General features: G+C 51.0%; 1 protein-coding gene across 10 annotated transcripts in view; it reads right to left on the bottom strand.

The window, feature by feature from the left end:
- The window catches only part of FRMD4A (FERM domain containing 4A), a 612063-nt gene that overhangs the window by 147255 nt on the left and 440200 nt on the right, over window positions 1–24608 (bottom strand). The window lies entirely within an intron of this gene.

Here is a 24608-nt window from a genome sequence, read left to right as displayed (position 1 = left end):
AAAATCAAGAGTCGGACACCTAACCGACTGAGCCACCCAAGTGCCTTCTTGTTTCACTTTTTGAGTGTTGCTATGAACTGTACCGAATTCATATGTGGAAGTTCTAACTCCCACTGTGGTGGTATTTGGGGGTGGCCCCTCTGGGAGGGTAACTAGGGTTAGATGAAGTCATGAGGGTGGGACGGTCATGAATGGGATCAGAGACCTCATGAGAAGAGACATCAGAGAGATTGCTCTCGCTCTTCCTCCCCACCACGTGAGGACACAGGGCCAAGGTGGCCAAGGCGGCTGTCTACAAGCCACGAAGAGAGCCCTCATGAGAACTCAACCAGGTTGGCACCCTGGTCTCAAACTTCCAGCCTCCAGAGTGTGAGAAAATAAATTTCTGTTGTTTAAGCTCCCCCGGTCTGTGGTGTTTTGTTACGGCAGCCCAAACTGACGAATACAGGTACACTTCCTTTAATTCGGCAAACGTACTGACCATGTCACGTGAGCCGGGCACTAACCAATCCTGCAGGGCACAGAGAAATGAGTAGCATGCAGCACCTGCCGATAAGGAGTGCTTACCAGGGGCACAGAGTATGAGCTGGTGTGCATTTCAAAGAGCCAAAGCAGATGGTTTCCCTTTGCTGTCTCCCTCCTGGGCTCACAGGGTGGCAGCCTGTGGGCCTCAGTGACCATCAATTTACCGACAAAAGCGCCTGGGAATGACAGGGCTCGTGAAGGTACAGGCTGTTGCCAGCACCAGGGGGTCCCTGGCCACCCAGATACAGAGCATGTGATGCACAGGCCATGCCTGAATCTGTAAGATACTACGGCAGATTTTTTAATTGCTGGGCACCATACTTTATCTGTCCAAACGACTGCCATTCCTTTCAAAGCCGTCACGGGATTTCTATGACGCCTGCTAATGCTCACAACATTTTTGATAATCTTTCGGGATGCCTGTGAAGCCCATGTCACATATGGAAAAGCATCCTGACTGGTGAGAAATCTCTTTGCACTCAGAATGGATCCGAGTTTTTTCTAAGTGGCAAAAGTCACTTAAAGTCAATTGTTGTAAGTGGGACAGAGGTGGGGGAGGTGAGCACGCTGAGTCACACTGGTCTTACAATATGGGGTGATTACTGTGGGTTCTTGGGGGTTATGGGGAGGTTTCTGGCCCAAACTTGGAAATGACAGGAGTAGTAGTTCCTTCCCTTTGAGAGTTAAACGTTAAAGCCAACATCTCAACGGAATTGATCAGAGACACGGAAACTGACCCAGGAAGCGAAAGAATTACTCTCAGGGCTGGTATAGTTTTTTCTAGAACATGATTAAGCGTAGTAATCGTTCTATGGAAGGGGCGGGGTGAGTGGAAGGTGTGTGTGGGGAGGGGAATGCAGGGGGAAGGAAACGTGGTCTTAGCCAACAGGCCTTGAATATTGAGGCCCCGGAAGTAAGGCCGTTTACATGGTGGACGTGGAGGCCTGGAGTTACTCTAGCTGACCATATGAAATGCTCATCCATGTAACTCTCCTTCTAACGCCTCTCCTTCTGAAGAATTCACTGAGGCAATGCTGAGTCCTAGATATGGTGCTGAGTAACTCCCCCACATGACCACCTTACCATCTAGCATAAGAGTCTATCATTCCTTTTGCCAATGGAGATCCTGAGACTTGGAGAGATCAGGCAGGCTGTCCTGGGTCTCACAGCAAAGCCAGGATTCCAGACAAAGTCAGGCCAGACTCAAGGGCCACGTGCATCACGTCTCTGCCATCTTGCCTCTGCTGACTCAGTTCTTGGGTGAGAAGTCAAAGGCCCCTGTGCCCTGAGGGCCCTGTGTGGGTGAGGGTGATATCACTCACCTGAAGCCAGTACACTCACACTATGGATTTACACGTCGGTACTTTGAACCTGGGTAACGTGAATCTTCCCCCGAGGATGAACCATCATGTTTCTGAGTCGGCAGAGCTTAAGAACGGACTTGACATGCTGAAGAAATCACCAGAGTAATGGATGCCATTCTAGGAGCCTCGTGACGGACTTGTGGCTGCTCTGTGGTGACATAGCCCTGTGATTTACCCTGTAACCACAACCCTGTCCGCAGTAAGAAAACGAATTTTCTCGGCGAGTCGTAAACTGAAGGCAACCACCAGGCTCTGAGCTCTAGCTGCACCGCCAGGATAACCTCTGTCGCCTCCAACTACCTCTTTTAAAGAACCGTATGCATATCTTGCTTAAAAAGTGAAAAGGGTGAGTCCCGTTACTTTTATACAAAGGCTATCAGAGGTCCTATGTGCCATGCTCCGTGAAAAGCCTAAATTTATTAGCCACAGTTTACGAAGAGGGAAATAAAGGTACTGAAGGGGAAGATAACAGATCCCAGAAGATGCGGAGGGGACAGCTCCTGAATCTGAGGCTCCTGTGGAAGCCACACTCTCTTCCTCCGCTGTCACGGTGACCGGCGACACGGCCGCGGGAAGGTGCCGCATCGGTGAGAAGGAAGACTCCGGCCCCACGGAGTAGTAGATGGATGCGTAGTGTGAGCGGGAAACAAACCGCACCGTTAAGCCCCTGTGACGTCTGGGGCTGTGTGTCATCCCAGCATAACCCGGCCTACCCTGATTGATTCAGGCAGCGTATCAATTACTCTCTAATTCTCTGTATGGTTGGTTTAAAAACCACTTAAGGCTTCAGCTCTGTGATTTCCTGATCTTGCAACCTGAGACAATATCCCACCTCGACACCATGATGATTAATGTGCTACATGGTTCCGAACATTTCTTAAACTCGTTTAGAGAAAGTTGCTCGGTAAGCACAAAGCTTTGGGCCATGATGTACTTGGAAGGGATGTTTACAGAAGCCTTGCTGATTGCACTTTGCTGGTTACTTGTGCTGTAAACATTCATGGGGCTTTGCAGGGGCCAGGCAGGGAGCGAAGACAGAAAGGCAGCCGGTGGCCCAGTCAAGCCCTACAGGACATACCGGGCAAGCTGTGTGCATGTCAGGTCAGAAGCCAGCCGCTCTGGGTCACTGGGGTGTCCTGGCCTGATGAGGTCAGTGCATTGAAGTCTGGCTTCCTCCCAGTCTGTAATTAACTATGCTCACTCGAGAGCTTCCCCCTTTGCATTTTCTTTTTTTCCTCAGGTTCTTTTTTCATTTGTCCTTCTATGTTTTTATTCCTCCTTATGCATGACAAATGGAACCTCTTTGTAAATGTCCCTCTCAAAATGTGCTGCCTGATGGAGCTGCTCATGATGTTAGCAAGATGGCCTTTCTGGGGCTTAGAAGCCTGGGTTTCGGTCACATTCTTCAGGGGAAAGGGCAGGGTAGCTCTTTGGCATTGTGGTCTCACTCTGCCACCCCGATCTGAGTTCCGCAGGGCTCTGGACTATTCTGGTGGCAAATGTGCTCAGACCCGGCACACGGGGGCTTCCAGAACGAGCCCTGCCTAATGACTGGTCCACCTTCCAACGTGGGACACGATCAAAGAACACTTCCTGCGGATGCAGGGCTCTGAAGTGCTATAGGCATGTCCCCAAGACGATGGTCCTTTCAGGTGACCTCTGTGAGCCACCCTGGCACAACCCAGAGAGAGGAATTGGATGATCGGTGGTACCCTGTCTCCTCTCCGATTTTCCCCACAGTATTTCACCATCGCTCACATATTATACTGTCTCTTTAAACTCAACACGACTACATCCCAGACAGACGCTCGCGGACAAACTATAATCTCTCTGAGCGTATCTTCATCTCTAAAATCACCAGCAAGATCCAGGAACTGGATTCCTGCCCTAAAACATTCACCTTGATGTCATTATTAAAAGTAGTTTCTTTCTTCTCTAAAAAACCCACCCAACCTTCTCAAGGTCTATCCACCTATTCTGCAAAGCTTTACAGCCATTCTGTACCCCCACCTTGATCTCTCAAATCCAGTCAGTTTCTAAGTTACCTAGCCTCTCTGTGCCTCAGTTTCCTCAGCTGCAAAATGGGGATGGTGACTGTACCCACGTCCCAGGACTGTTCTGAGGATTAAATGAATTCACTTCGATCTACACAAAGTACGTAGGCAGTGCCTGGCACCAAGTGAGTGTCCTATAAGTTCATTATTATTTCAGACCCTCATTACCTCACCTATGAATTATTATAATAACCTTCTAAATGGTGTCAGTTGCTGAATGCCAGCCTGGTATTTCAGGCCACCCTTTGACTCTAGATCCAATTTATCTATGCAAACTCACTCTACCCAGTTCCCTATAAAAGAACTCACTTCTGTTCAATCTTTTTGTATTGGTGTAAGGGAAACGCCAATCTCATTTTGACTTCCTAAACTTTTGCCCACACCATCCTCTCTCCTCCCCCTCCCCATGTAAATTTATCCTGTTCAAGGCCCACTTCTTCCAGGAGGCCCTCCCTGACCACACCACCGCCAAATGGTCTCTTTTCCCTTCGGATTTCTGTAATATTTGCCAGGCGTACCTCAATCACCCTTGGCACGCAGGCTCTCGTGCTGCAGTGAATTTAATGTAATTTGAAAGCTTTCCAATTGTGGGAGAATACTCATAAAACCCACCATCTTCACAACTTGTAGGTATCCAGTTCAATACTGTGAAGCATAATCAGTAGGTGAACATATTGGACACGTACAATATATCAAGCATACTGTTACACAACCCATCTCCACAACATCTTCCTCTTGCAAACAGAAACTCTGTTCCCATTAAACAACAACTCCCCACCCCTCCTCCCCTAGCCCCTTGCAACCACCATTCTGTTTTCCATTGCTACCGTCTGACTGCTCTAGGTTCCTCATATAGGGGTGATTATACGGTATTTATCCTTTTGTGCCTGGCTTTTCTTCCTTAGCATAATATCCTCAAGGTTCATCCCTGTTACAGCAGGTGGCAGAATATCCTTCCTTCTCAAGGCGAAGTAACATTCCACTGTACGGAGAGGCCACGTTTTGTTTATCCATTCACGTGTTGATGGACACTTGGGCTGCCTCCATGTTTTGGCTGTTGTCAATAACGCCGTGTGAACACAGTGAATTTTGTGTGACGGGATTTGTTGCACCCTATAACGGGCAGAAGGGTGGCCCGCAGAAGGCCCCCTAATCTCTGGGAACATGTATTACCCTACATCCCAAAAGATGTAACTTGCGAGAGGGAAAGTTTATCCTGGATTATCCAGGTGACCCTGAATGAATGACATGGATCCTTCTAGGGCAGAGGCAGAGGGAGTTTTGACACAGGGACACACACACCATAGACGGTCACGTGGAGAAGGCAAGACTGGAGTGACAAAGCCACGTGTCAAGGAAGGCTGGAAACCACCAGCAGGTTGGAGACGCAAGGAACGGGTTTTCCCCTCAAGCCTCTGGAGGAAGGCACAGCCTGGCCAACAGACTGACTTCAGCTCTGCCTTCCAGAACTGCAAGAGAACATGTCCCTGTAATTTTTTTCCCTGCAGTTTGTTTATTTTGAGCGAGCGCGCACGAGTGGGGGAGGGACACACAGAGAGGGAGGGAGAGTGTGTTTCTGTAATTTGTTTTCGAGTTCGTTTATTTTGAGAGGGAGAATCCCAAGCAGGCACTGTGTTGTCGAGCCCAGCACAGGGCTCGAACTCCAGAACAGTGAGATCATGACCTGAGGCAAAATCAGGAGTTGGACTCTCAACCGACGGAGCCACCCAGATGCCTGCTTCTCTGATTTTAAGCCACCGAGTTTGTGGGTGGTTTGTGATGGCAGCCTTAAGAAACTAACACACATGCTCGGACTGAAACCCCAAAAATCTGGTATCCCCCATAGTGCCTGACATACAGTTCCCGACAGCAGGAAACTCTACCCCGGGTAGCTGGTTGAGGCTTGAGTAAAAGGGATCTTTGATTAGTATCTGAGTTCTCTCTTTATAATAGTGTTGACTTTCCAGGCAAGGAAGCCATACCCACAAGTCCGGGTGGGGAAGCCTCTTTCTCAGAGCCGCCCCTGGGTCAGTCAATGGCACAGTGGGTTTCAACTCAGGGGACTCTCCCCTCCAGCCCTTGCCTGTCATGGGGGCATCGCATAGATCCTAAATCAAGGGAATTGCCACTTCTGAATTAATTGCATTAAGAAGAAGGAAAACATCACACGGCTCCCATCTGTGCTTGGGGGGCAACCAAGGCCGTAGGGCCCCAAGACTGACCCCTCCCTTGCTTTCCTCCCCAAGGCCATTTAGGACAATCCACTTCTCGTGCTGTGTGCACAGGGACCACTGGGTGGCCAGCAGCATTGCTGGCCGGGCCCCCATGAAACAGCGATTCCCTGCCCGGCAGTGGCCATGGCTGGGCAGGCGGCAGAAGGTGCCGGAAGAAACGCAGTCATTCTGCCCTTTCTTTCCAAGTTCTCTGGAAACCTAGAGGGAGGGAGGGGTGCAGAAGGGCGGCTCCAAACACAGACGTCTGAGTCTGCAGCCTCTTTGAAGCCCTGCCTGTTACTGTGTTTCCCCAGCAGCTGGGAGCCTGTCTCTTGCCCTCCCCCTGCCCCTGGGGGCTCTGTAATAAGCAGGGCCAGTGCTCATCGGCTGCCCATTATTCCTGGGGAGGGGGCGCCGGTGATGGAGAGAAAGAATGAGGTCATTCTGCACGGGGACAAGGGTCTGGCGGCCCTCCCCTTCCCGGCCACCCTCTAGATGCTCCGGCTGATTAGCTGGGGAGGCCGGCTTCCTTCCTGCCCTCTGAGCATGGCCCTGGGGTCTGTGACAGGGGCAAACGGAGGCCACCTCCTCTCTGCAGGCTGATGTGAAGAAGCATGGGTTCTGGGGCTTTTCAGGCCCGTGGGATAGGTAGCAGGGGTCCCGTAGTTAAGTTGGTCCTGCCAGAGGGAGCATCTCTATGGAGAGGTCCCCATCCGGCCAGAGGACCCGAGACAAACCGCTGTATTTGCAGCTGAGGAATGGCCGGCAGCGGCCACGGCCACCATTAGGCGCTTCTGTTTACAGGTGTGGCCCCTGTCCCACAGCTGTACTAGGTGCTTTATACAAACTGATGGGTCAGCCCTCACCAGAAGCCTGGGGAGAGCATGCCTGATGCAGGAGGGAGCTGGGGGGGGGGGGGGGCGTGTTGCAGAAGTAACTGGCAAACACACACTAGTGACTGGCAGATCTTAGCCGAACAGCAAGATCACCCTGGAATGCTCGATCCTATAAAGAGCTGGGCAGACCAAGCACCCACTTAACTTCCAGGGGAGGAAACGAAGGCACAGCGGGTGTGGACCTACAAGGACGAGGGAGGTCCCTTAACTGCCAGCACAGGTAGGGCTGGGGTCCAAGCACCCACCGCAGCCCCTGGGCCCTTCTCTGGTTCTGTGTAAGCAGGGACCATGCGGGTTGTTTGAGAAAGGGCCACAAAGTTCTGGAGCAGGAAGCACAAAAGTGACAAGGGGTGTCCCGGCAGGCAGAAGGCGGTCATTTGCACACATTCTGCTAAGGTCCAGGTCTCCTGGCCTCTCCCCGGCTCTCCCTCCTGCTGCTCCCCACCCCCTACCCTGTTCATCAGCACCATCATTTTCTGCAGGCCTCCTCCTGCTGGGTTCTGGGCTGCAAGCTGCACTTATATCGTCCAATTCAATCTTCAAAACAATCCTGCAGCGGTTTCTGAATGAGGACACGGGGGGCTTATGAGTGTTAGCATGCCCAAGGTCATAACCCCCCCAAGGGCAACAGGGCATAGGAAAGGCGTGAGTCTGGGAGCGACTCCAAAGCTTTGGCTTTAAAGACTGGGTACAGATCCAGCAAGTAACATAAACAGTGCAATCAGGAGGGGACTGAAGCTGCTTTTTCTAGATGCAATAGGATTTTGCCTGACCGTAAGTTCCTGGAGGGCAGGGATCGGGTTTTAGGAAATATCATAGCCCTGCAACCTAGCACCGTGCCTGACACACAGCAGGTGCCTAATAAAGGTTTCTCACCGGCAGACTGGGATACACTAAAGGGTCCCGTAGCTGAGTGTTACAGCAGCCTCACAGGGAAGCAGACCACAGGCCAGGATGACACCCACCAGCTCTCTCAAGCACAGGACCACCGGGCAGAGACTGTGTGTGGCTGTGCTGAGTGACGTGGGGCCAGATGCCACGTGCTCGGATGTGACGGAGTCGCCTGGTTTCGACAGGATGCCACGATGCGTACTTTGGCAATGTGACTCGTAAGCCCAAGAAGAGATGTGTCGTGTCTGTACTCCTCACCCTTATTTCGGTGCACCTCTTCCTCCTACGGACTTACTCCCTGACACCAGCTACAGTCACAATCTCACAACTGGCTCCTTGAATGGCTTCCCTCCCCCTCCTCCCTGTCCTCTCTCCTGCTGACAGACAGACTTTGTCATTTAGCCTAGAGACGGGGACTCCCGGGGACAGCCCTTTTGGGTTCCTGTGCAATTCCTGAAGACTATTCTTTCTACTACGCTATTGTAGCCCCTTGTTCTCTTCCTCTTATTTCCACATGGCTTCTTCCCACATTCTGCTAAGATACAGCTTGATCTCAGGTTCAGAAAAGTTGGGTTGGTATCAGCCTGGGACGCAGAGGTTTTCTCATCCGTGCATTTGAATGATGCCCAATGGGAAGGCTTTGACAGGCGTACATAATTACTGCTCCTCCAGAAATGCAAAGTGCTTTTGCCAGCCGGCTGGGGAGCCTGCTTTATTCAGGATCTGCCCCCCCTGGGACCCTGGGCGGGCGGGCAGGTGTTCATTAGGGAGAGCCTGCTGATTAACACAGTAGCCCCCAGACGCCAGCCCGCTCACGGCAATGTCACAAGGACACTGCCACCCTTGCAGGGTGGCTCTCCTCGGCAGCCTCTTTGCATTAATGAAATAATAACTGTTTCGCTGAGGCGAAAGCACAGACACACAACAGTCAACGTGTCTCCATCGGATAAAGCTGCCAAGTCAATTCTGAGATATTTCTAGCAAAGATGGGGACGCTGAGGTTCCTGGGATTCAAGCTTCCCCTTCCACAGGCATCACGTCTACCACTTCTCATTTGCTCCTGTAAAAAAAAACCCCAAAAAACAAACAAAAAAAACCTGCTCTGCAACCCCATTATAACCCTGTCTGGTCCTCCAGTGAGTTATACATCACGATTTCAGATGTGAACTGCTCATACACTCAGTGGGAGCTGAAGTGTGTTCTCCAGGATCAAACCGGAAGATTAGTTTCTTTTCCAGTCGGCGAAATGGCCCCAGGACCCATTCAAACTGGAGGTCTTCAAGGCTTGGCACGTTGACCCCATTCTCTTTGCTTGGTGTTCAGGGAAGAGTCGAGAAGAACACCGTTCAAGAGCATCTTGAAACTGCATCTTTGAAATGGGCTCTGTGTGGAACGTACGGGGGCCACGATGCTTCAGGCCAGCCTCAGTCATTCCCTCCGTCAATTTTATGGTCAGCGGCAGCTAGGAGCTCTTAGGAGCGTCACTTGCAAAGGCACCGTGTGGCCACAGAGCAGAGAGCAGGAGTAAAGGTGGAGCCATTTGCACGGATCGGTAGGTTGATCTGCTAACCTTTCCAGTGTAATGCAGAGAAGAGGCGTCCTCTGCCTGGAGCGCGGCTGGTGTTCAGACGATGTGGCCTGCCTTCTAGTGTGACAGTGGTGGGAGTGGGGAGTTCGTGAGGGTGTAAGGTTCACGTGTTCCTTTGTGAAATCTGAGCCGTGGACTTAGAGACAGGCCACAGGGCTCGGAAAGACAATTCTACCCGGTGTGTATGCTGCTCAACCTTTACTGTTGCTTTGAGACCCTGGGACAACAATATCGAGGCTTGGAGTTGTTGTGAGAATCAATACCGGATCATTCATTCATACAGTGCCTGGTGCGTGGAAGGTGCTCGATAAAAGTAGGCTCCTCTTTTCTCTTTCGATCAGTAACTGAATCCCCATAAAAATCACAGAGCCTCTCACTGCTTTGCCAAGGACCCACTCTGATCAGAATCTCAACCCTCTCTGGATTGAGCCGTCATATCCTCTATCTCAGGAGCCATGACTGGACCATCACTACACAGTGAGGAGAACAGAAAGCAGACGACCTCCCTCGGAATTCAACTTGTTTGGGCAGACTTGCCCTCAACAGCATGGCTTCTCCGCTCCTGGGGGTCTGCTCAGTAACAGCCCCCGCCTCCATGCACCGGAGGACCTTACGTGCTCACACCTGTCCCTGCCTCCCGCCCCTTCGGTTACCAGCTACAAGAGACAGGAGCCTCGCTCTGGCTCCAGGGAGATGCATGGAGACATGTCACTGGCCTGCCAATGTTTGTCAGCATTTTAATTTGGAAGTTCCCCGAGCCTCCTCCCTGTGGATCCTTCCCCCCTTTCTCCTGCAAACTGCTGGCAGGTACATGCTGGGGAGATACACCGCGCTCTGCTGGGGACGTCATTTCCAGTATGATTAGAAAGGCACTCTCCCTGGGTGGGGTAGGAGTGACGGAGACATGCAGCTACCGGTGTCCCGGGAGGCGAAAGAGGGAAGATCAACTTTGCTGAAAAATATTTATTCCCGAAGAGCGGTTTCATTAAAGTCGGACGGGCAACGATGCCAAAGGCCCCGCCCCCCCTCCCCTCGTCATGCTAATTAAGCGGATGAGAACAGACGATGTGCCGCAGGGTCCAGAGAAAAAGTGTGCGTTCGTAATATCCTCCTTCTCGGATCAAAAATATTATCTTATTATTTGCCACTCCTGCCCCCGACCACTTTCAGATTTGGAGGAGGCTTATAACATTTTAAATGGCCTAAAATAGGGGGATTAAGAACATATTGTAAGACAGAGGCCACGGGAGGATCGGGCACGGGAGATAAACTAATTCCTGCCACCGTCCCAGACTGTATGTACCAGGCTACGCAGGGCAAGTTCGTTAGCAGGCTGAGGGGGCAGGCTAAGTGCACGCACACGCCCTTTCCTGGAAGGTGCATCAGAGAAGGAACCTGTCGTACGATTCCATGCGTGAGGGCCAGGAGATAACATGTCTTCTACCCAGTTTCCAGGAACGAAAGAGACGTAGCTCATGTGAGATGTTTCATACGCTAGCCCCTGACAAAGCCCAGGACGCAGACGCTAGGCACCATTTTTGCTGCTTGGAGCAGACGTTAAGACCGTTTCTCAAGACCGGATGGTATATTCTGGGGAGCAGTCTTAGACATTTTCCTAAGAGAACGTGGCCAGAAATTTTGGAGGCCATATTTTATTAGGTTTTAAACCCACGCTTATGTCAGACGTGACCAGTCTGGCATGGACATTCTGTCTCGATTCTACAGCCAAGCCACATAAGAACGGTGAAGTCAGTCCCAATTCAGGCAAAGCAAAACAGCCTCCTGCAGACCGATAAGATGAGAGGAAGGAATCATGTTCAAAAAATCACATTCAAAAAAGTGAAAGCAGGTGAACGGAGCCAAGTGCCCTTGGATCTGAGCGGGATGGACTGGAGGGGCTGGCAGTCGGCCAGGAGGCAGGGAATGGCCTGGGTCCACCCTTCCTCTTGGGCGGGTCTATAGGCACGCCCCGAGGAGATGGCCCAGGGGAGGCCCCACCACCGGAAGGGTAGGTGGGAGAGCAGGAGGGAGAAGGGGGTCTCTTTGCCCCCAGCAGCTTTCTGCTCTTTACGTCCGGGCTCACCCCTGCACATCTGCTCCCACAGCCTCCATGCCTCCTCTGCTTTCTCCACGACCCAAACCGCCTCTCATTCGGGACCCTGCGCAGTGACCCCTGTGCAGACAGCTGCCTTCGGCTCACCCCCCCGTCTGGTGCCTGTCTGGTGCCCTGGCATCTCCATGGCTGGTGCAACTCGCGGAGGTACACACGCCTCTCGTGACGCACTTGCCCCACGACATTCTCACTGTTGTTCACAGTCTATTTCTTTCCAAGAATGACCACACCTTGGGAGCAAAAACGGTGTCATATGTTCATTTCTATTACGTTTGGCCCAAGTGGGCAGTGGACGGAGTTCATGTGGTTCATCCATCCATGGATGGATTCAAGAATCCATTGGGGCGCCGGGGTGGCTTGATCGGTTAAGCGTCCGACTTCGGCTCAGGTCATGATCTCACGGTCCATGAGTTCAAGCTCCGGGTCAGGCTCTGTGCTGACAGCTCAGAGCCTGGAGCCTGTTTCAGATTCTGTGTCTCCCTCTCTCTCTGCCCCTCCCCTGTTCATGCTCTGTCTCTCTGTCTCAAAAATAAACGTTAAAAAAAAATTTTTTTTTTAAAAGAAAAAAGAACCCATGAATGAGTGAACAGTGAGGCAGGGATACAGGGTTCCAGCGACAGAAGTCTTCAGACTGATAAAAAACCAGCATTCCCCTGGGCTCTATTCCCAGGTCAACGCCCCCTCAATCGCCACAGAGGCTTGGGTGAGCTTATCTCTTCTCCCGGTTCTAATGCCCACCAAATTCAAGTGCATGCCAAAGTCAGGGGCACCAACAATTGCTGGGGTCTCTACTAGTTCATGAGGGCTCTTCCAGAGAAGGTCCAGCTTAGGGACCTGTCAGCCCCAAGCACCCTTTCTAAGTAGAGCTCAGCAAATGGGGGAGGTCTGGCAGAGGGAACGAAGAAAGCCAGGACGAAGGTGCGCATCCCAGCCTGATTTTGTCACCTGCCTGTCTCTTCATGTCAAAATCGTTTCATCAAAGTAAATCAGCGGCCTGGCAGGGCCATCTGCAACGTCTCACTTGAAGACTGCTGTGAGATGATGCACGTGTGGGGCGGGGGACCCTCTGACCCCTCCCGTCGCTGGTGTCTGGGCCCAGCACTGGCTCATCTGGGGTTCTGCCCGTGCGCCCCCCAGCTCGTCCTCACATTCTCCTTCCCAGAGCACAGTCAATACACTTTACGTTCATAATAGCTTGTCAGTCCAGAGAGAGAGAAATCATCACAGGCTGTGACCCCATAGCGACAAGTGTCACTGGTTGCTAGGCAGGGTGCCCTCTGGGCAGGGAGCTGTCACTCCTGGACCCCCTTTCCTTCACTTCTAGGAGGGAAGGGTCAGATGACGGCCCAGGTCACCAGCACAAAGGAGATTTTGTTGTCTGTGCTGCTGCCTTTCAAAGCCTGCCTGAAAGTCTCCACCGAAGAAATCAAGGATTCAACTTGGCAGCAGTAGGAGGTGGAAAAAAAGATAATGCAAATATAACATATCTTCCTCCCAGAGCTTCTCTAAAGTCATCTTGTAGTCGAATGAGTCCTGGGTTGAGAGCAGGGTTTCAGGAGCTTGTCCCGACTCTGCTGGCCACGTAATCCCGTGGTTCGAAGTGCAGAGGGTTTGGGATACGCAGGTGGCTTCCCACTTCTGCATTTCACCTATTCCTGTCCCTGCAGGACCAGCATGAGGCTCTGCATGAACACAACCCCAGCTGTTCCATCTAACGCCTTATAAGAGGCCAGAAGGAGAGTCTCACCCCGTGAGTTCATGTTCAGAGTCGTACAGAGTACGAGTGTGTGCGTATGTGCACATGTGCATGCATGCTTGACCTCGGTATCATGACTTTTGATTTTTAAAAATTGGGGCGCCTGGGTGGCGCAGTCGGTTAAGCGTCCGACTTCAGCCAGGTCACGATCTCGCGGTCCGTGAGTTCGAGCCCCGCATCAGGCTCTGGGCTGATGGCTCAGAGCCTGGAGCCTGTTTCCGATTCTGTGTCTCCCTCTCTCTTTGCCCCTCCCCCGTTCATGCTCTGTCTCTCTCTGTCCCAAAAATAAATAAACGTTGAAAAAAAATTAAAAAAAAAAAATTAATCCAGACCTACATCCTTCCACATGACATGTCTCAGCTGGACACAAACGCAGGAGAAAGGTGAGACCCCCGTCTTCAGTCTCTGCCGGGTTTTTAGACAGACATGATTTCTCTACCCCTCAGTAGAGCTCCCCTGGACGACACTGGCCCCACGAGCTGCCAGCTGGAGCCCTGGGCATCGACTGGGACCTTATGGACCCAGGATCACCCAGGTTAATACACAAGAGGGGACTGGGGTCAGACACCTGGATTGGAATCGTGGCTTGTGAACTGTTGTGGGATCGCGGCCAAGTGGCTGAATTTCTCAGCTTTTAGCTTCCTTTCTGTAGAATGGGCTTAACACCACCGGTCTTATGAATGTTGTAAAGTTGGAGACGACAGTACGCGCCAAAGGTCAGTCAGTCCTCGACACGTGGTTATGACAGAATGCCTGCTAACTTCTCTCTGCAGTTCTGCCACACCCCAACTTCTGTCAACATCTCATCTCAGGTTAGCCTCCTTTGGGTAGGAGCTGTCATGCCCAGGAAACACATGGGTGTTCACCAGGGCTGCGGTACACGGGAGGGTCCCCGCGTCTGCATGGATGCACAGAATTCACCAAGCCCCCTATCAGGACCTTCCCGGCCGAGCCCGAGAGAAGTCTCCTCTTAGTTCATAATCTTCAAGACTTTCACGTCCTCGGAGAGTGGAAGGAAAAATAAAACAGAGCAAAAGCAAAACCAGAGCCTTGCCCTGATTTACATCTAGTGCAGGTGAGAGGAACCAGTTCTCCCGCTCGGCCGCCTGCACGGCGAGCCGGGACCCTGCACTCCCTCCCTGCACACTTTCGACGGCTCCCTTTGGGGACACATCCCAGGCAGGCCTTTCAAACTACTTGATTAAAATGCCCTCAAGGGCTCTCCATCGTCCTCCCCAAATCTGTCCCCCACACAGAACCTGGTGCTTTGTTCACAGTTGGAGGCTCCAGAATGGGAAGCAGGAGGTGTGGGCAGAAATGTCACCTGGGATGTTGTTCTAAATTAGACGTTTCCAGCCCCGGCTGCACATGAGGCCCTCCGGGGAAGCCTGAAAAGCCAGAGCCACCTGAGCCCCACCCGAGAGGCTGACTGACTGGGTCTAGGAGGAGCCCAGGAACCAGCTGATTCTTATGTGCAGCTGGGATTGTGATTCTCAGGGCAGAAACACGGAGTCGGGGGCGGGAGCTGATCTGTGGTGTTATCCGAATTCTGACACCTTTCAGTTTATAGGCTGCCTTCACATATATGCTCCCCTGATGCGGTGGTAGTGTCCGTGGAGCACCTGCTGTGTGCTGGGCAGTTTGCGACAGGAGCTCACAGGCAAGTGGTCCCCAGCTCCCGACACTTGTGGGGCCCCCGCCACAGGCTGCGTGATTGAGAGCCCCGATTCCGGAGCTTTGGGGCCTCGGGCAAGTTCAATGAACCTCACTGATACATAACAGCACTATTCATCCTCCTGTCATGACGGTCAAGAGCCTGATAACGGGTAAAGCCTTAGAAGGGCATCTGGCATCTAATATAGTCATCAGAAGTGCTCGGTGATAAACACATTATTGCAGTTAATCTCAACAACCCCAAGAGACAAGCGCTATGGTTACTGTTATTCCTATAGCAAAGGTCACATGGCCATCACGTGGTACACGGGGCTTCAAACCCAGGCAGGCAAAGTCTAGATCCCACGCATCTAACCATGAGGCCAGAGCTCCGCACTTCTGGTACTGTTTGTGGGGAAGAAGTAATTAAGCAAAACCCAAAGAACCACCCACTACGTGTAACACAATGTGTTAGGGCTATCACAGAAGCAGGCCTGACATAATTCAACAAAGGCTGGTTGGGTGAATGATAACGTACTATAGGTGTGTAGGGCCCACACAGGAGGGGCCTACAAGGGAAGAAAATGGACCCCTGAGCCCTATCACAGGTTGGGATTTGATTCTACAGGTTTAGGGGCACGACACGATCAGATGTGATCACTACAATTATGAGGAACTGAAGAAAAACAGAACTGTCCCAGAGACTGAGGCACCACGGCTAGACGGATCACCCCAGATCACAGAGCCAGCAACGGGCAGAGTCCAAGTTCAAACCTGGCAGAAAGACTGCTGAGCCGTCTCAAGCACAGTATGATATGGCTTCCTGTCGGTGGGGAATGTTTTAAGACATCTTTACTTCCATTCCAACGAGAAGCTGTAATTTAATGCCCCGGGGGGTACCCCAAATGCCCTAGCAATCTATCTCGGGGACCAGTAGGCCGGGTGGTATGCCATGGCCAAGGTCTGAGGTTCCAGCTGGTAGAACATTCCAGAAAGCCAGAGGGCACTGCCCTAAGCAGAACCCACGAAGAATCCGTTGTGCTTTCTGGAGGGAGAGGAAGCATGAACAGAGGAAGCAGAGAAGGGAGAAGCTTCTGACCCCAACTTTCCTGACCTCCCCTGTTCTAGAAGCTCCTCCTGGCCACTCTGCTTTCCTGGGAGTTGGTTCAACCACAGGAGAGGCAGAGCTCTCCTGTGGATCTCCAGTCTTTCTCCAGGGAGCACCCTCAGGGCAGTCGGCTGATCTGGCCACTCTCAGGGGGCAGGTCCGGAGGAAAGATAGTCCGAACACCAACCATAGGGCCTCAGAGCCTCTGGGGAACCACCACCTCCTGTTCTGTTTTTGAGTATCAAGAGGGCCAGAGAATGTGACACAGGGTCGCTCTTTAAGCCTATTATTAGTGCTTAGGAAAGCGTGTTTCACAGGTGGTATTAAGCTCCTCTTTCTTTCTTCTTTCCCCTGAAGAGGCGGTGATATGAAATTCTGCAGAGAGAATTAACACACGCCCTAAGAGTTCCCTCACCGAGAAGGCTGGGACTACCCAAATGCTTTCCAACAAGCCCATGAACTCTTTCTGTTTTTATTGAGGTAACACATACCAAAAAATCTACCATCTTGACCATTTTTAAGTGTCGGGTACATTCACAATGTCATGCAACCAATCTCCAGAACTCTTGTTGTCATTCAGTGACAACGGAACTCTGTACGTATTAGATGAGCGGTCAAGTATATTTGAAGGAAAATTAAACCTGCGTTGTTTTAAAACTGGGGGGGCGGTGGTAGTAAGGTCTAAAGGAGGGGAGGTGAAGCAGGCACACCTGGAAGTCGTTTTCCATACCGTTAATTCAGAATTCTATCATTTATTCCTTTTCTACTGCCTCATCCTTCATGCCAACATTTCACAGCCACAACGTAGTAAAAACGTAAGAAAGAAAGATTCTCAATAAACACGAAAGTCCAGTTGTGCAGAAAACACACTAATTCCCGCCAAGAATCTGACCTTCAGGGTCTGACTTTCTTTGTAGCCCGTGATACGTTAGGAACAACGGATTCCCTTATTTTATGCTGTTGAAACTGAATCCGAAAACGAAAATCCCATTTCCTCCTGGCCTGAACTAGTGTCACTCGAAGCAGCATACCTTGCTAGTTCTTTGTGCATACCAGACTCTTTCAATGTTTTTTAAAATTTATTTTTGAGAGAGTGCAAGTGGGGGAGAGGCAGAGAGAGAGGGGGATGGAGGATCTGAAGCAGGCTCTGCGCTGACAGCTGAGAGCTCCATGTGGGGCTTGAACTCATGAACCACGAGATCATGACCTGAGCTGAAGTCGGGCACTCAACCAACTGAGCCACCCATGGGCCCTGTTTGTCTTTCAATTTTAATTTTTTTTTTTAATGTTTATTTTTGAGACAGAGAGAGACAGAGCATGAGCACGGGAGGGGCAGAGAGAGAGGGAGACACAAAATCTGAAGCAGGCTCCAGGCTCTGAGCTGTCAGCACAGAGCCCGATGTGGGGCTTGAACTCACAAACCGCGAGGTCATGACCTGAGTCAAAGCCAAGAGTTGGACGCTTAACAGACTGAGCCACCCAGGCACCCCTGTCTTTCAATGTTAATTGACACAGACCTGGGCAGAAGATCTGACTTTCAGTTTACTTTTACCCACTTCTCTGTGAATAGATCACAACCCTGACAATCGAACGGCAAGCCACAGGAGCAAATTTAGAGAATCTGCACAGAGTGAGATGCCAGGACCCGTAACAGAAAGGGTATGTGGCATGAGGCTAAGGTTATATACATGACTTGGCTGACGTCTGTCAACAAAACCACAGAACGTGAACAAAGCTCTAAGGACTTTTCGTGCATCGCACTCAATTCATGAAGAAGGACGTCCAAGCTTTCCAACGTGGGGCATAATCTTTTAGGATTGGATTTCAGACAACAGCCTTTGTGTGTCAGAGGCACGAATAAGGCGGGTCTGTCTGGAATAAAAGTTTCATAACTCAACATTTTAAAAGTAACAGAACCTTGGTGGGGCGCCTGGGTGGCTCAGTCGGTCACGCGTCCAACTCTTGATTTCTGCTCAGGTCATCATCTCAGGCTTCTGGGATTGAGCCCTGTGTTAGGCTCTGTGCTGAATGTGGGGCCTGCTTGGGATTCTCTCCCTCTCGCTCTGCCCCTCCCCCCTCCTCAAAAAAAACCCCAACTAACAGAACCTTGGTAATTTTTATTTTTTTTCTTGTCTGTACACCTGGACGGCACGAGTGGGGACAGGTGGAGGGATCCAGTAAACAGCAGTTCAGATTCTTGCACTGACATTTGCTCTCATGTCCACCCCCCAACACCCCCCTACCCCCTACCCCCACCCCTCACTGTCTGTGCTCTCCTTCAGCCTTTATTTTAGGTTTGGTTCCTGCTGAAATGCCCCAATCCTAGGACTCTTCCTGCCTGTCTTCCTGGCTCAGCGCCAATGAAGAAGTGAAACCCTCCCCTGTGCTGAGTGTGCTCTAGAACCCAGATTCCAAGTGAGCAATGGTTCACTCCTCACCTCTGAGTCCCCACACACTTCTCAGGACCAGGCCAGTGCCCCGTGTTGCATTCATGACCCAGAACACCCTGGCTCACAGTCTGGGGGTAAAGGTGTGAACGGAAAAAAAAAAAAAAAGGCTTCTCTTTCCTTCACAGAGCCCCTAAAAATTCCTAACGTGGTTTCCAAAGAGCCCACGAGCAGCCTGTGACAGACTGCTGGCCCAGCCATCCAGGGACTGCACTGTGGGGGCTGGGGGCCAACAGCTGCATCAAGAAGGGCTACTGGGGCACCCGGGGGGGGGGGGCTCAGCGGTTAAGCAGCCGACTTCGGCTTGGGTCATGATCTCACGGTGAGTTCGAGCCCCACGTCAGGCTCTGGACTGCCAGCTCAGAGCCTGGAGCCTGCCTCGAATTCTGTGTCTCCCTCTCTCTCTGCCCCTCCCCCACTTGCTCTCTCTCTCAAAAATAAATTAACATGAAAAAAAATTAAAAAAAAAAAGAAGGGCTACTGAGTGCCTGTGGGTGTTGGGTGGGCCCAAGGGAGACATACCTGTTGGCTGTGGTTCCAAGAATGTATACGTATGTCAAAGTAATCAGATTATGCACTTTAAGTATGTGCATTTTTTTAAAAAAAAAATTTTTTTTTTCAACGTTTATTTATTTTTGGGACAGAGAGAGACAGAGCATGAACGGGGGAGGGGCAGAGAGAGAGGGAGACACAGAATTGGAAACAGGCTCCAGGCTCTGAGCCATCAGCCCAGAGCCCGACGCGGGGCTCGAACTCACGGACCGCGAGATCGTGACCTGGCTGAAGTCGGACGCTCAACCGACTGCGCCACCCAGGCGCCCCAGTATGTGCATTTTGATACATGTTCCCTTATGCCTCAATAAAGCCGTTAAAGATACTTACAGACCTCACTTTTAAACAGAAAGATGGTACACGATTCATGGCAAAAGTTAACTACGGTGAACAGTCCCTCCCCCCAGCCCCGACCTCCAAGCCTCCGGTTCTAGGGATTTTTTCGGCCAGATGCTCGGACCCAAACACAGGCCCTGGGTGCTTACACGTCAAACCCAAAGCGGACGCACATCAGGAGGAAGTTCTCCTCACTGAGGATGTGGAAGCTGGACGGAAAAACACCAAGCGTTGAGGTCACAGAGCCAACTGTCTGAAGAAACCAGTCTCCGGACGCAAATTAGTTTAGTCTTCCTTAAAATATAACTCTGCCTGCAGACGTGAGCTCAATCCACTGTCCTCGTCTCCAGCAAGAAAAATGGGGAGGTATCAAACCCCTTGCCCCTGAGGCTCCTTTCAGCTCCTCCAAGTACTCACTTTTGAGGAGTCAGAGGGTACCAGAATTTGAAAGCTCGACATGGAAAAGAAAACTTCTGAAAAGACGGACTTCATCCCCCAGGGCATACAGAAGACTGAAATGAAGTGTCTGAAATTTCTGGTCCGGAGAACAGTCTTCAGGGTTACAAAGAACATCACCAGAGAAAGGAACGGGGCCACAGGAGGTGAACGGGGACTAGAGACGGGCCCAAGTTAACGCACGACATACTTGCAGGAAGGCTATTAAGGGGAGGAGGGGGGTTTCAATGAGCTCCAGGGAGAGCCAAATGGCTTTTTAAACCGACAGGGTTAACATTTCTCCTCTCGACTACACAGACCTCACTCTTACCTCTCAAATTCTTGCCTGCTCAGCTTTTTTCCTTAGTCCCGCTTTGGCAAAGGGGCTCACAGGCAATCAGATCTTTTTTTGTGATGGCCATGTGCACAGAGCACCGACAGTCACAGCATGGTCTGTCTCAGACCAAAGAGTCAGGCTGCAAGGAGGCCTGAGGTGGAGGTCATCGGAACGAACTCAAAAGAAACATACGGTCTCTCTCTTGTCCAAAGGCACTCGCTCGGCACGGCAGCAAATATAATGAGTGAGAGCAGGGCTCTGGTGCCAGACAAGCCGTTCCTCCCTTCCTGAAGCTGTGTGACCTTCAGCAATTTGCTTAACTCTTTGTGACTCAGTTTCCCCAACACTGGAACAGAGATCAGAACGGCTGTCCCCGGGGCGCCTGGGTGGCGCGGTCGGTTGAGCGTCCGACCTCGGCTCCGGTCATGATCTCACGGTTCGTGAGTCTGAGCCCCACATCGGGCTCTCTGCTGTCAGGGTGGAGCCCACTTTGGATCCTCTGTTTCCCCCCTCTCACTCTCTCTGCCCCTCCCCTGCTCGTTCTCTCTCTCTCAAATAAACAAAAACTTAAAGGAAAAAAAAAAGAACAGTTGTTCCCAGAGTTGTCATAAAGAATCAGTAAAAACACGCAAGTGTATCTAGTAGTGTGCCTGGCATATAAATACGCACAATGTTATATACAGTTACATACTCTATATATTGTTGTTATTTTTATTTATTGATTCAACGATGGGCTGGCACTACACAGCTCAGTGGAAAATTAAGAATTTTTCTTTAAGGAACGGGTCTTGTATTTCTTATATATAAGGCCTTATATTTTATATTTCTTGGAGGGAAACGCTTAGGACATTCACCTGACATTTTCGTGGCCCTGTCTTCCTAAAGGGTTCAAAACAGCTTTTTTGTCATTTGCTTGATCTTGATAGCTTCTGGGGAAGGGAAAAAAGGTAGTAGAGAAGTCAACACTTTTTTTTTTTTTTTTTTTTTTGGTGGGGAAAACTGAGGCAGGGAAAGGCCAAGGGTCTTGTCCAAATTTTTTTTTTTCTTAATGTTTTTTAATTTATTTTTGAGACAGAGAGAGACAGAGCATGAGCGGGGAAGGGGCAGAGAGAGAGAGGGAGACACAGAATCGGAAGCAGGCTCCAGGCTCTGAGCCATCAGCACAGAGCCCGATGCGGGGCTCAAACTCACAGACTGTGAGATCATGACCTGAGCCGAAGTCGGATGCTCAACCGACTGAGCCACTCAGGCGCCCCCCAAGGGTCTTGTTCAGAGCATCACATCAGCACCTGCTGACGCTGAGACAGGACAGATGTAGCATTTCCCAGCACGTTAGACACAAAGTCCTGGGAAGACCAGCTAACCACCAGCCTCCACAGTCAAATGTGCCCATATCTCAGACGGGAAGGCACTGTAAGGCATTTCTCATACTTACAGACACAGAACCCTCTTCTCACAGAGAACTTCTGGGCCTCGTGTTCCATGGAGCCCATCTTTGGGAATGCCAGTTCAGGGAATGGTTTCCTCATGAGGGTGGGCTTTTGAAAGGACCATCCAAAGTTAGAAATACACGTTTAGACCGACCAACCTGCCTCCTTTCTCTGTCCCTTAATATGGTCACTGAGCTAGAAAGAAACTTCTCTGGAAGCACACTGGGCTGAGCCCAGCAGGGACCAAGGGCCCTGACACTAGGATTCTGGAGTCCCAACTGGGCTCTGAATCACTGCTTCCCCATGTCGCACACCAAGAATCCAAGAATCCCAGCCAAGATTCTTGACCTTGTGTAATGAAACTGTTCAGAGATTTCCACAGATCAGAATGCCAGCAGTGGGGAATGTGGACAGCTACAAAGGATCAGAGGGTCACGTTTTCAGCCACAGGGCTTTGTCCAACAGTAGGTCAAAACGGGCAGCTTCTGATTTTTTATCTTCTTGGGCAATGTTCTTCAGTGTCACCCCCGACGTTGGCGTAACATACACGTTCACCTACCTGGTGGTCCCACTCTGACACCGTAACCCTGCGTTTGCCAGTAATATGCGTTGAGTGTGGCGCGACCGTAACTTCCTGCCGTCTTCCCTTCAAATCTGCACCCTACCCTCTTCCGCTAGGTGTCCACGGCAATCGATGGGACTCTGGTCACAGAGCCGCCGGGCGTCTTCCGTCCGCTTCCTCACTCTCCACTCTGCCTCATTGTGTGACAACACCAGAGCGGTCACGAATTTGTCTCCAGCCTCCACAATAACCCACTGAGGGAGCACCTTTAAAGAGGGGGTGGACGAGGAAAGCAGGCTGCAGGCCGCCAGAACTCATCCTTTCTGTGAAAGACGGGGTGGGACCCCGCTCTTGACACCACCAGGGGAAACCTCTCTGAATTGCAGGGTACCACTGTGGTCTGCTCTCCTAAACCCCTCTCTTCCTGCTTCGCTTCCTGGGTTGTTGTGCTGTTTCCTCTCTGAATTGTTTTCTGCATATCTGATGGTACTGGGATGATATTCTCCACGTTATAGTCTTCACGTCTCCCTTACTACACCATCCAAAATACTGACCCTGCCCATGACACCGAATGAAGCCATCTACCGACGTAACACATAAACACAACGATTAACGTAGGTAACTTTAGGGCCCGACTGCAAGAAAACAGCCCTAAAGACATTTTGAGGAGAGGTCCCATGTTATGTAGTTATCCATCTGGACAGGAGACTAAGGAAATTATAGCCCTGAGGAAATACCTTTTAAATGACCCTCCTCCGTGGTAATCTCAGCCACCAGGCTTCCTGTCCTAAAATGCCCACTGAGATGAATCTGAGGAAGTCTGTAGATGTAGGCGAAAAGCTCTAAGGTTTGCAGTGAGGTCCCAGATAATCTGGCTTTGGGCACGGTTAGCAGTCTTCTCTTTTCTTTGTCCTTTAAGCGAATAGAACACGGGGGTCAAGATTAAGGTACGTGTGCTTTCCCAGATGGCAGTGTCAAAGCAGCTGGCTCAACGCTCATCAAACCCAGGCCATCACGGCTCCCGGCATACGGTGCCCCGGCCCGCAAGGGGAAGGACGGGAAGGGAGGCGCAGGAGCAATCACACATGTTTTACAGTGACTGAGATCAGGAAGTAGCAGACACAGTCACCAGAGCAATGGGTCAGGTCCCAGCTGGCATGGGCTGAGCCAGCTCCGACTCCCTCTGGGAAACGCCCAGCCTGAGAACAAGAACCAGCAAGAGAGAACCAGCCTCATGAAACATTCCCTTCGCAGAGGACAAACCAGGGTTTCGTCCCAGGCACCGCACCAGGGTGTCCCTGTAGGAACGATGACATCAGGCCTGCTGTAGCCCCCCAGGACGGCTGTGGTGGGCAGCTGTCCACACTCCACGGTGTTCATGCCTCGCAACTGCCCTTCGAAGAAAGAATCATCACCTTTTATTTTCTTTTTACTTACTTCCCTAAAAAAAATTTTTTTGGGATTCCAAGGCTTAAAGAGGTCAAAATCACCGTTTTGAACTGAATTCTGTCTCCCAGATTTCTATGTTGAAGCCCTCATCCTCAATGTTGATTGTCTTTAAAGAGGTGAATTACATTTAAATGAGATCGTAAGGGTGGGGCCTTAATCCAGCAGGAATGGGGTCCTTATAAGAAGAGGAAGTAACATGGGACGCCTGGGTGGCTCAGTGGGTTCAGAGTCCGACTTCGGCTCAGGTCATGATCTCACGGTTCATGAGTTTGAGCCCTGTGTCAGGCTCTGCCCTGACAGCTCAGAGCCTGGAGCCTGCTTCACATTCTGTGTCTCCCTCTCTCTCTCTCTCTGTCCCGCCCCTGCTCACAGACTGTCTGACTGTCTTTCTCTCTCAAAAATAAACATTAAAAAAAGAAGAGGAAGAGACAGCAAGGATGCACTCACACAGAGAAAACGCCATGTGAGGAAAAACAAAGATGGCCATCTGCAAGCCAAGGAGAGAGATCTTAGGAAAAACCAATCCTGCCTCCAGAGCTGGGAAAAAATAAATTCCTATCATTTAAGGCACCCAACCTATGGGTATTTCATTATGGCAGCCTCAGCAACTAACAGAGTTACACAGTGAAAAAGTGTTCTGATGCCAAAGTTCATGGGTGGGGCAGTAGAGACTTCATACCTTAACTATGTCTTGTTTCGACGGTCTCAGAACAAGCCTTCAGATTGTGGATGCCCGCTGTGTTAACTACTTTATTCCTGATTCCTGGGAGGTAGACTCTATATCCTTGGAATTTCCCCCAGTAATGGGAGTGTCTTTGATATTCACAAGCCCCTGGATCACACCTGACTTTATGCTAGTGAGATGACTCAGACTGGGGCTAGTCACCCCCTAGAGACTG

Source organism: Puma concolor, chromosome B4 (assembly GCF_028749965.1).
Source record: "Puma concolor isolate L17-30 chromosome B4, mPumCon1.1.hap2, whole genome shotgun sequence".
Classification (NCBI taxonomy): domain Eukaryota; kingdom Metazoa; phylum Chordata; class Mammalia; order Carnivora; family Felidae; genus Puma; species Puma concolor.
Note: the sequence above shows the minus strand (reverse complement) of the source record. Positions and strands in the feature narration are given on the sequence as shown.